Source organism: Diabrotica virgifera, chromosome 3 (genome assembly GCF_917563875.1).
Source record: "Diabrotica virgifera virgifera chromosome 3, PGI_DIABVI_V3a".
In the NCBI taxonomy this organism is placed as follows: Eukaryota; Metazoa; Arthropoda; class Insecta; order Coleoptera; family Chrysomelidae; genus Diabrotica; species Diabrotica virgifera.
Window position 1 is genome coordinate 122265228 of NC_065445.1, and position 8464 is coordinate 122273691.

General features: G+C 29.8%; 1 long non-coding RNA gene across 1 annotated transcript; it reads right to left on the reverse strand.

Annotated features, from left to right (window-relative positions):
* Positions 1 to 3833: 3833 nt before the first annotated feature.
* On the reverse strand, positions 3834 to 8048 carry LOC126882066 (uncharacterized). Its single transcript, XR_007697112.1, has 4 exons — positions 7796 to 8048; positions 7526 to 7686; positions 7171 to 7404; positions 3834 to 4377 (listed from the first exon to the last, which is right to left on the reverse strand). It is a non-coding gene; the product is annotated as an uncharacterized LOC126882066 (long non-coding RNA).
* Positions 8049 to 8464: the final 416 nt, after the last annotated feature.

Genomic DNA, 8464 nt, shown 5'->3' on the forward strand with positions numbered 1-8464 from the left:
AAAAAAAAATTGATTTTCAGTTTGTAACTTCAAAGGGCTGTAACTTTTTTTGTGTGCACTATTGTATATAGATAAGTGAGGTTTAATCAACCTATTTTTGACCCCAGAATCTGTGGTATAATTTATGACCAATCTTTTCGGGACACCCTGTATAATTTTGAAAAATGCCAGTAATTTCCTCTTATTTCAAAGCTACTTTGTTGACTTTTATTGATTAAGGTAATTCGATAAGTTGACTTTCCTTTTATTGTTTTTGTCAATCGATCAAACAGTTTATCCCTAGTAAATTTCATTAGATCATCTGTCGTTTTATCCAGTCTTTTTACCTTCTTTCCTTCCAAATAAAAAATATGCTTAGGACTTTATGGAATGCTTCTAAATACATATTTGTATTTATTCCCAATCCATACCTATAATAATATTCCCATGATTTCACTCAATTAGCATAGTTATGTTGAAAATAAATAGTAAATTCTTTTGTAGTGCCATTGTTGTGAAGTTCATTTAGGGTATTTTCTAGAAGATTGCTAAATTCATTTTCACTGGTACTGTTCATTAGAAGTCTTAAACATTTATATACTTCAGCTTTAACTTATTGAGAGCCATTATTTACTGTTTTTAATTGTTTTTGCCAGTTTTGATCAACATGCCAAGCACAAAATAAGCAAGGTAGCGGTAAACCCATTACACTTACCCAAGCATTATAGAAAACAGCATCATCATCACACATAAATACTTTAGCAGTTATAGATCCAGTTTCAGTTTTAATAATTTAAAAGAAATGGGCCATAAAAAATTTATCCGTTTTATTTGAAATTAAGTATGGCACAGGAATACCCTCTCCATACTCATCAACAAGAGTACTTAATAGAAAATCATAACTGTTTGTGCTATGTGTGGAATCTATACAAATGAGGTTTCTACCAAATTTCTTTAATAATTCAATCTGATACTGGGTCATTAAGATCAGAACAATATCGTCTTTCTTATACATATTATTTTCTGCTACTTTCGATTGTAATTTGTAATAAATTACAGGTGATTCATCACCTTATTTATTACACATATTATTTATCCAAGGAATCACGCTAACAGCATCATTTTGATGTAAATACATAGATTTATGTGTACAAAACTCCTTTTCAATTCAAGTAGTTTCATTTCATTTTGCAGATCTTTTCGATTCAACAAATTAATTCGTTTAATTAGCAGTCATGATACTTAGTTATAAGTATTTTCAATGATAGTGTAGCCTACCAATTTATTAGAAACATTAATAACAACAGACACAGGTCTTTTTTTTAATGTGAGTTAACATAAACTATTTGCCATGGTCTTCAGGCCATAAATGTACATAATATTTTGTAGCAATGCAATTATTCTTACTTTAAGGTGATTCTGGATATGCTCTAAGTCAGTTGATGTTGACATCCATCCAAAATGCATTACATGCTACTCTAGAAGAAATATTCATCACAGAAGAACTGAATCCCCTAAAGAGAGATGCAATGGGATTTTAAAATGGAGGCATAAAATTTTACACTCCAACCATGGCTGAATAAAATAAATAATAATGCATGCACTGTGCTGCACAATTTGTGCATTGGTATGCATAATGTACCCCCTATTGGTTTAGGTGATGAAGAAAACAATCATATAGATATTGATTATGGAAATGTCAATGGAATAAATATAGAAGGTAGAATTCGTGATAGAGATCTGCTCACAGGAAGAAGACTCCAACAAATGCTAATTCAAATTAATTTTAGAAATTAATTCAATAAGTTTGGAAAAATGTATGTTCTGTGTTATTTGTACTTTATGTAAATATTGTTCTAAAGCTATTTTCTTGTGGCATTTTTATGATTAACTATTTAGATGGGAAATAAGCCACAATTAAATTGAAAAAAATAATTTTATTAACGTTTCGACGTCCAAATCGGGTGTCGTTGTCAAAATACAAAAGACTACTAAATTAAACAAAAATGTTGCTAAGTAAAAAATTCTTCTAATAATTTATTTAATCTGACTCATTTATATTGGCAATTCAGACATATATTATACATTTTAAAGTAGAAGACTTTAAAATGATATTGCCAATATTTATGAGTTGCGTTCCTGGGACGACTTAACTGAAAGATAGTTCATTCGATTACATGAAATCAACCTCAACTCAAGAATATCCATCACAAAAAAAATCATAGCATGTGATCTGTCTTTAAAAAGACAACCAAATGCAAAAAAAGTGATTTACTATGGAATCTCTAACGCGAGAATTTTACTGTCATCGTTGCATTTGGTTGTCTTTTTAAAGACAGATCACATGCTATGATTTTTTTTTGTGACGGATATTCTTGAGTTGAGGTTGATTTCATGTAATCGAATGAACTATCTTTCAGTAAATTCGTCCCAGGAACGCAACTCATAAATATTGGCAATATCATTTTAAAGTCTTCTACTTTAAAATGTATAATATATGTCTGAATTGCCAATATAAATGAGTCAAATTAAATAAATTATTAGAAGAATTTTTTACTTAGCAACAACATTTTTGTTTAATTTAGTAGTATTTTGTATTTTGACAACGACATCCGAGTTGGGTGTCGAAACGTTAATAAAATTATTTATTTAATTGTGGCTTATTTCCTATCTAAATAGTTAATTATGTAAATATGTAGTGTGTTAGCTGTTGTTTTATGAACAACATAAAACATTATGTGAAATATTGACTGTATGTTATCCATGACACAGAACAAAAGTTAAAATGCATGTTTTTACATTTGTAGCCTTTTAATAACCTTATCATAATATAATAAAATAAATGCAAAGAAATTTATGTCTCAGTAAGTTGGAACCATGGACGTATAAATAAAGATATATCTTTATTTATACGTCCATGGTTGGAACCATATGAAAAACTTTTTTATTATCAATTTTAGGAACAAGTTATTCTTTATAAAAGCTTTGCATGATTTGAAACCTTTAAACAACCATCAAATATAAAAAATTTTCAGTTGTATACTAGGTTTGTCAAAAAATATGAATTTTATTAAAGAGTAAACTACCTTTCATTTTTCACAATATCCAAAATTATTATTAACCCTAGAACCACGAAGTGGGGTCACCTGTGACCCCACCGCTCAAATTTTTTTGACATGCGAGTTACTCCGATGATACATATGTTTTTATGAGAGTTCACATTTAGTCGTAAATGCAGCACATTTCTGATTTTTGACCCCACCTGAGGATAGAAAAGGCTGCTATATTTGTGTTTACTGTGCAGAACATCAATTTAGTATTTGTAAAGATTGTAAATAATATAAAAATAAACTATTCAACTTCTAACTTTTTTTATATCAATGATATCTTATAAAGTATATCGACGGCGGAAAGGCAGGACCTCATAACTGAAAATGAGTTTCTTCGCTTTTCGCTTTATAATAAGTGTATGTGTAATAGGTGCTGATACACTTATTCTAAAGTGAAAACCGAAGTAACTCATTTTATACAAATTTTTCAGTTATGAGGTCCTGCCTTTCTGCCATCGATATGTCAAATATAAGTGCTTTTATATTTTGACTTACTCTGTATATTAGTATTGCTTATTGTTATGTAACAATACAATTTCTGATTAGAAATCGAATCCTTTATGTTTGCTAAATAAGTTTAAAAAATATTGAAATGTCGTTTATTTTTAAAAATATTTTTGGGGTCGCTGGTGACCCTACCTTGTGAAATTCAGTTCATTCAAAATAAGATAGGAGGTTTTCATACTAAAGCCATCGATACATAGGTTATTATAAAATGATGGTTTGTTTTAATAAAGCAAATAATTTGAAAGTGTCTGAATATAGTTTATTAAACACAATTATTACAAAATCAAATTTAAACCTTGCATGAATTTCTTTTTGTAACACCACCTATATACAGCATCAATTTCATATTTGTTGGTAATGAGAAGATGAGGTGCATCAACATTCAATTGATGGGCAAATTATCATCAATTGCTAAGTTATGTAACACTGCACTAGCCCTTATAAATGGGACTATATCTCTAATATTTCTTAATGGATGGTGATACAGCTGCCTATAAATCTTTGTTTGAGAAATCCAAAACAATGCTCTATCCCATATGTATTTTTGAACAATAATTATAATTTCTTTACTATCTTGTTAAATGACCCTTGTCTTTAACTGGAGTCAAAAAATGTTTAAACATGTGTATTCACTATCACCTAAAATATAGTATTCACCACATCTTTGTGGAAGAGCTGCAAACAAATTGGATCTCCTTAAAACTCTGCTATAGTGTACAGAACCTGGATATACAACAAATATATCCCTGATCATTTTCTCGTGATCATAAACCATTTGTGCCTGAAACAAAAATATGTGCCTATTGAGTGATATGAATATAAAAATTAACTGCATTCTCAAAATTGTGGGTCCAAGCACAGGTCTTCTGTAAAGCTTATCAATATAGGTATATTAAATGCACTTTAAGCGCCAGACTCCACTTGTGATTTGTAGTTGTGCGATAGTTTTGTCCCAAAGATTGAACACATTGTTTCAAATACAAGTCAATCCATTTACGACTAAATAATCATGGATTGACTTGTATTTGAAACAATGTGTTCAATCTTCGCGACTACAAATCGCAAGTGGAGTCCGGCGCTAACCCTTAACTACAGAGATCAGATATTTATTACCGGTGGGCATTCCTACAATGCAAATTTTGTGGTAACCTCACCACTTAAGTTCATGTGTCTCTGTACCTCTCGGGCAGTTTGTATATCAGTACTAGTCAAAGCGGGTAGTGTGTATTGTCAATATTTTTTTCTTTTGTAACCCACATAAAAATCTTAACCGGTAAAAATTACCAGAGGTCTGTTTTAAGTAAGTATTAATTAGTCTTACATGGGTGAAATGTGAAATGTTTATAATATTTTTTTGTGTTTTTATGGAAAAAGTGAAGAAATGGACTGTGGAAATCATCGGGGACCTTTAATGAAGATTAAATTTGGAGGAGGAAACTTTGCAAAAATGGACTTGCCATTTAATTTTGTCACAATTTAAACTCTTGCAGATTTTTTTTCATGGATGTATAAATTTTTGTAAATGCTATTTTCTGTTTCTTTGTAATTCTATGTTAGGTTTATTTGTTACAAAAATCAAAATTTTTGTTCATAGCATTTATGGCCGTTTGTTCCAATAGACCAAAAATGTTACTACAATTATCGTTTATTAGATTATTCTTTAAAAAACTTGTATTATATTATTAAAAATCACTCATTTCACCAGCTCTCCCATATCTAGAGACTCCAGAAAAATAATAATGCATAATTTTTATGTTTTCTTTTTATTAGCTTTACCTATATATCGACTCTATTTTATAATGACCGGTAAAAAATACTGGGGCTCTGTAACATTGTAATAATGGAATGTCTGTAATTAAGGGTTAAAATGTATTTGTTGGTGAGGAGGACAACTTATTGTATCTATCATTGTCTAATGAAAATTTCTGTTAAATTGTTTCATATTTATACACATTTAAAATAATATCCAATGTCTTTGGGTAATAGATAGTACAGATAGTTTAGAGAGGTTTGAAAACTATGAATGGATAACTGGCCCTATTTGTATACATAAACTAATTTTCAAATAAATTGCATGTCTAAGGCCCGGTTTTTCAGTGAGAGGTTAAAATGTTGGTTAGCTAACCTAGTTTAAATTTTAACCAATATTTTAACTGTCCTAGCATTTTTCAGTGCTTTAAACCAAGTTTAAAAAATTTCAGTTAGCTAACCACTTTTTTTCTTATGTTGGCTGCAGTAATTGTACTTGCGCATGTGCAATTCGAGAAATAATGAGCAATTTGACAGAAAAAAAGAATGTGTGTGTACTTTGTACGCACCTAAGAAGTTATACTTATATATGATTTCAACGAAATAAATATACTTTCAACAGGTTATTTGTATTTAAAGATTAAACTAATTTTTATTTATTACTTTCCAAAAATTTTTATTAAAACAATACTAAAATAAAAAAAAAGTTAGATAACACAAGGATTTGAACCAGGGACCTCTCGATCTCTGGTCGAACGTGCTACCACTGAGCTAAATCCCTTTGCTTTGACAGGTTACAAGATTTCTCATACATACTGACAAAATACTTTAAAATTTAAAGGAAATATACTTACTATTATTATAAAATATTTTATTACTGAGGAAGACAAATCCAAAGACACAAAAATTATAATAAATAATACATTTACTAAAAACACTAATATATTCTTTTAATGACTTATTTGCGCTGATACATACCTACATAATTTGAAAGATTAGCAACGAACTACATACTGTCTGTCCTGCGCATGCACCAGGCAAGTATAAAATTTCACCCTCGATCGCAAAGAAGTATAACTTCAAAAGAATATATAAAAACAATTTCATAACCAAATTAAAAAAAAATGTTTAATGGAATATCAAGTTCGGATTCTTTATTTAGTTCATAGCATCTACCTCGGTTTCATAACAGAAGAGACCATTTACAATTACTGGGACGATTTAGAATTTTTTTGCCGATTTCGTTTGTCAAAGACCAGGGTGATATCGCTATTGGAAATTAGTAGCCAGGAAATAAGAAGTCGAACTGTGTAGTAAATAATTATTTTGCTGTATAGACATAATTATCTTTTAAAAATATTACTAGGAATCATGCATTAAATCCTGTTAAAGTATGTGTAAACATAGATACCTGTTACAGTTATAAAAACATATTTCCTTACAATTCCTTCCTATTATAATAACCATAATAATATATAATTTTCTTATAATAATAACAAGGAAGAATACTTCCCACGATAAAAACAAAATACCTAACTATTCTCTTCAAAATAAACATTCCAAATTCGACTCTGATGCATTCACTGCACCCATGCACAAGCGTAACCACAAAATTCGGAGTTAAACCATCTAACAAGTATCGGTTAAAATCTTGGTTAATTTAAACGGGCTTAATCTCTAACCTAGTACTGAAAAACTGATTAACCATAAATATTTCGGTGACTGAAAAATAAATAGGTTAACCCATCACTGAAAAACCGGCCTTAACCCTGTTTAACTAGGTTAACTCTGTATATGTAATTACAAAAATATTACATATTTTTACCTGTATTGAATATTTTTGTTCCTATTTTAATATGAATCTGGATCTTCCTTTGGTTTATCGATTTTCACATAAGCCCCCTGGGAAATTGCAATAACGAAAATATCTTTAAATAGTCTGTTTTTCATTGTCATTTACTCATTTGGCCAACGAACGTATTCAGCAGATAAAAAAGTGATTCTCCTTACTATTTTGTGTAAACAACTTTTGGATGTGTTGAATGGACCTGTAACATCTCTAAAAGTAATTACCTCATTAGCATGAAAATGGTCAAACATTTTAACGGAGATATCTTTTGCGAATCTCCTTTTTGATAATGAGAATATTTAGAGTGCCTAAATCTTTCTGATAAGCTTACCTACTACTTTTACTCTCATGATGCCAAAATGTTCCAGGACATACTTATCGCCATCGAACAAAGGCACAGTTTCCTCAAAATAATCTAAATTTTTTGGTACTCCCTAAGTGTCAATTCCTTCTAAATTCTCATCGCTGGATGGATGTAAAATGATCACTCATCTGTAAATAACAATAATTCATTAATAAATTAATACATACTGATAAAAATAATATGTGTACTGTTTTTAGTTCCATATTTATAATGTATTAAAATGTAATAAATACTTACTTTTTTATCTTATTTTTACCACTAAAAAAATGTAAGATTTAGTTATATTTATATAAAAATATGTATTATCACCTCTAAAAATAAATAAGTAATAAGTTAACCAAAAAGTTTTTGGCAAAAAAACAACAATCAAACCAAAAATCTGACAATTTACAGTCAGGAATTGTCAACTGTCTCTTGTCTCCACCAACAAAAGTCAAAGAGACATGCAGCGCGAATAAATCCGAAATCTGAAATATAAGGTCTGTTCCTTTGTTTTAAGTGTAACACTAGTTCTTGAAAAGTGTAAGAAAAGTGTAAAAGTGTTACACTTTCTTGTTTCTTTGTTTTTCTAGTGTTTACACTTTTTTTCACGATACACTCAACTTCTGTCGTAGAACGCGTACAACTCGTTTCTTTGAAATGCTGTAGGAAAAAAAGTGTAACACTTTTCTACACCTACCTCCGAGACGGTGGTGGATATTACACTCGTCCTGCGCAGTATCATCCAACCGGAACCGGAGCCAGCTGTTTAGCCGTTAAATGTGTTTGTTTACAAAAAAGATATATTTCTTTTTAGTTTAATTTAAACTAGATTTATAAATTGAAAAAACTAAAGTAGCTACAAGTTTTAATTTAATTTTGCTTAACCTCCGAGTGGCACTTTCCTGTAATTTTAAAATTATCACT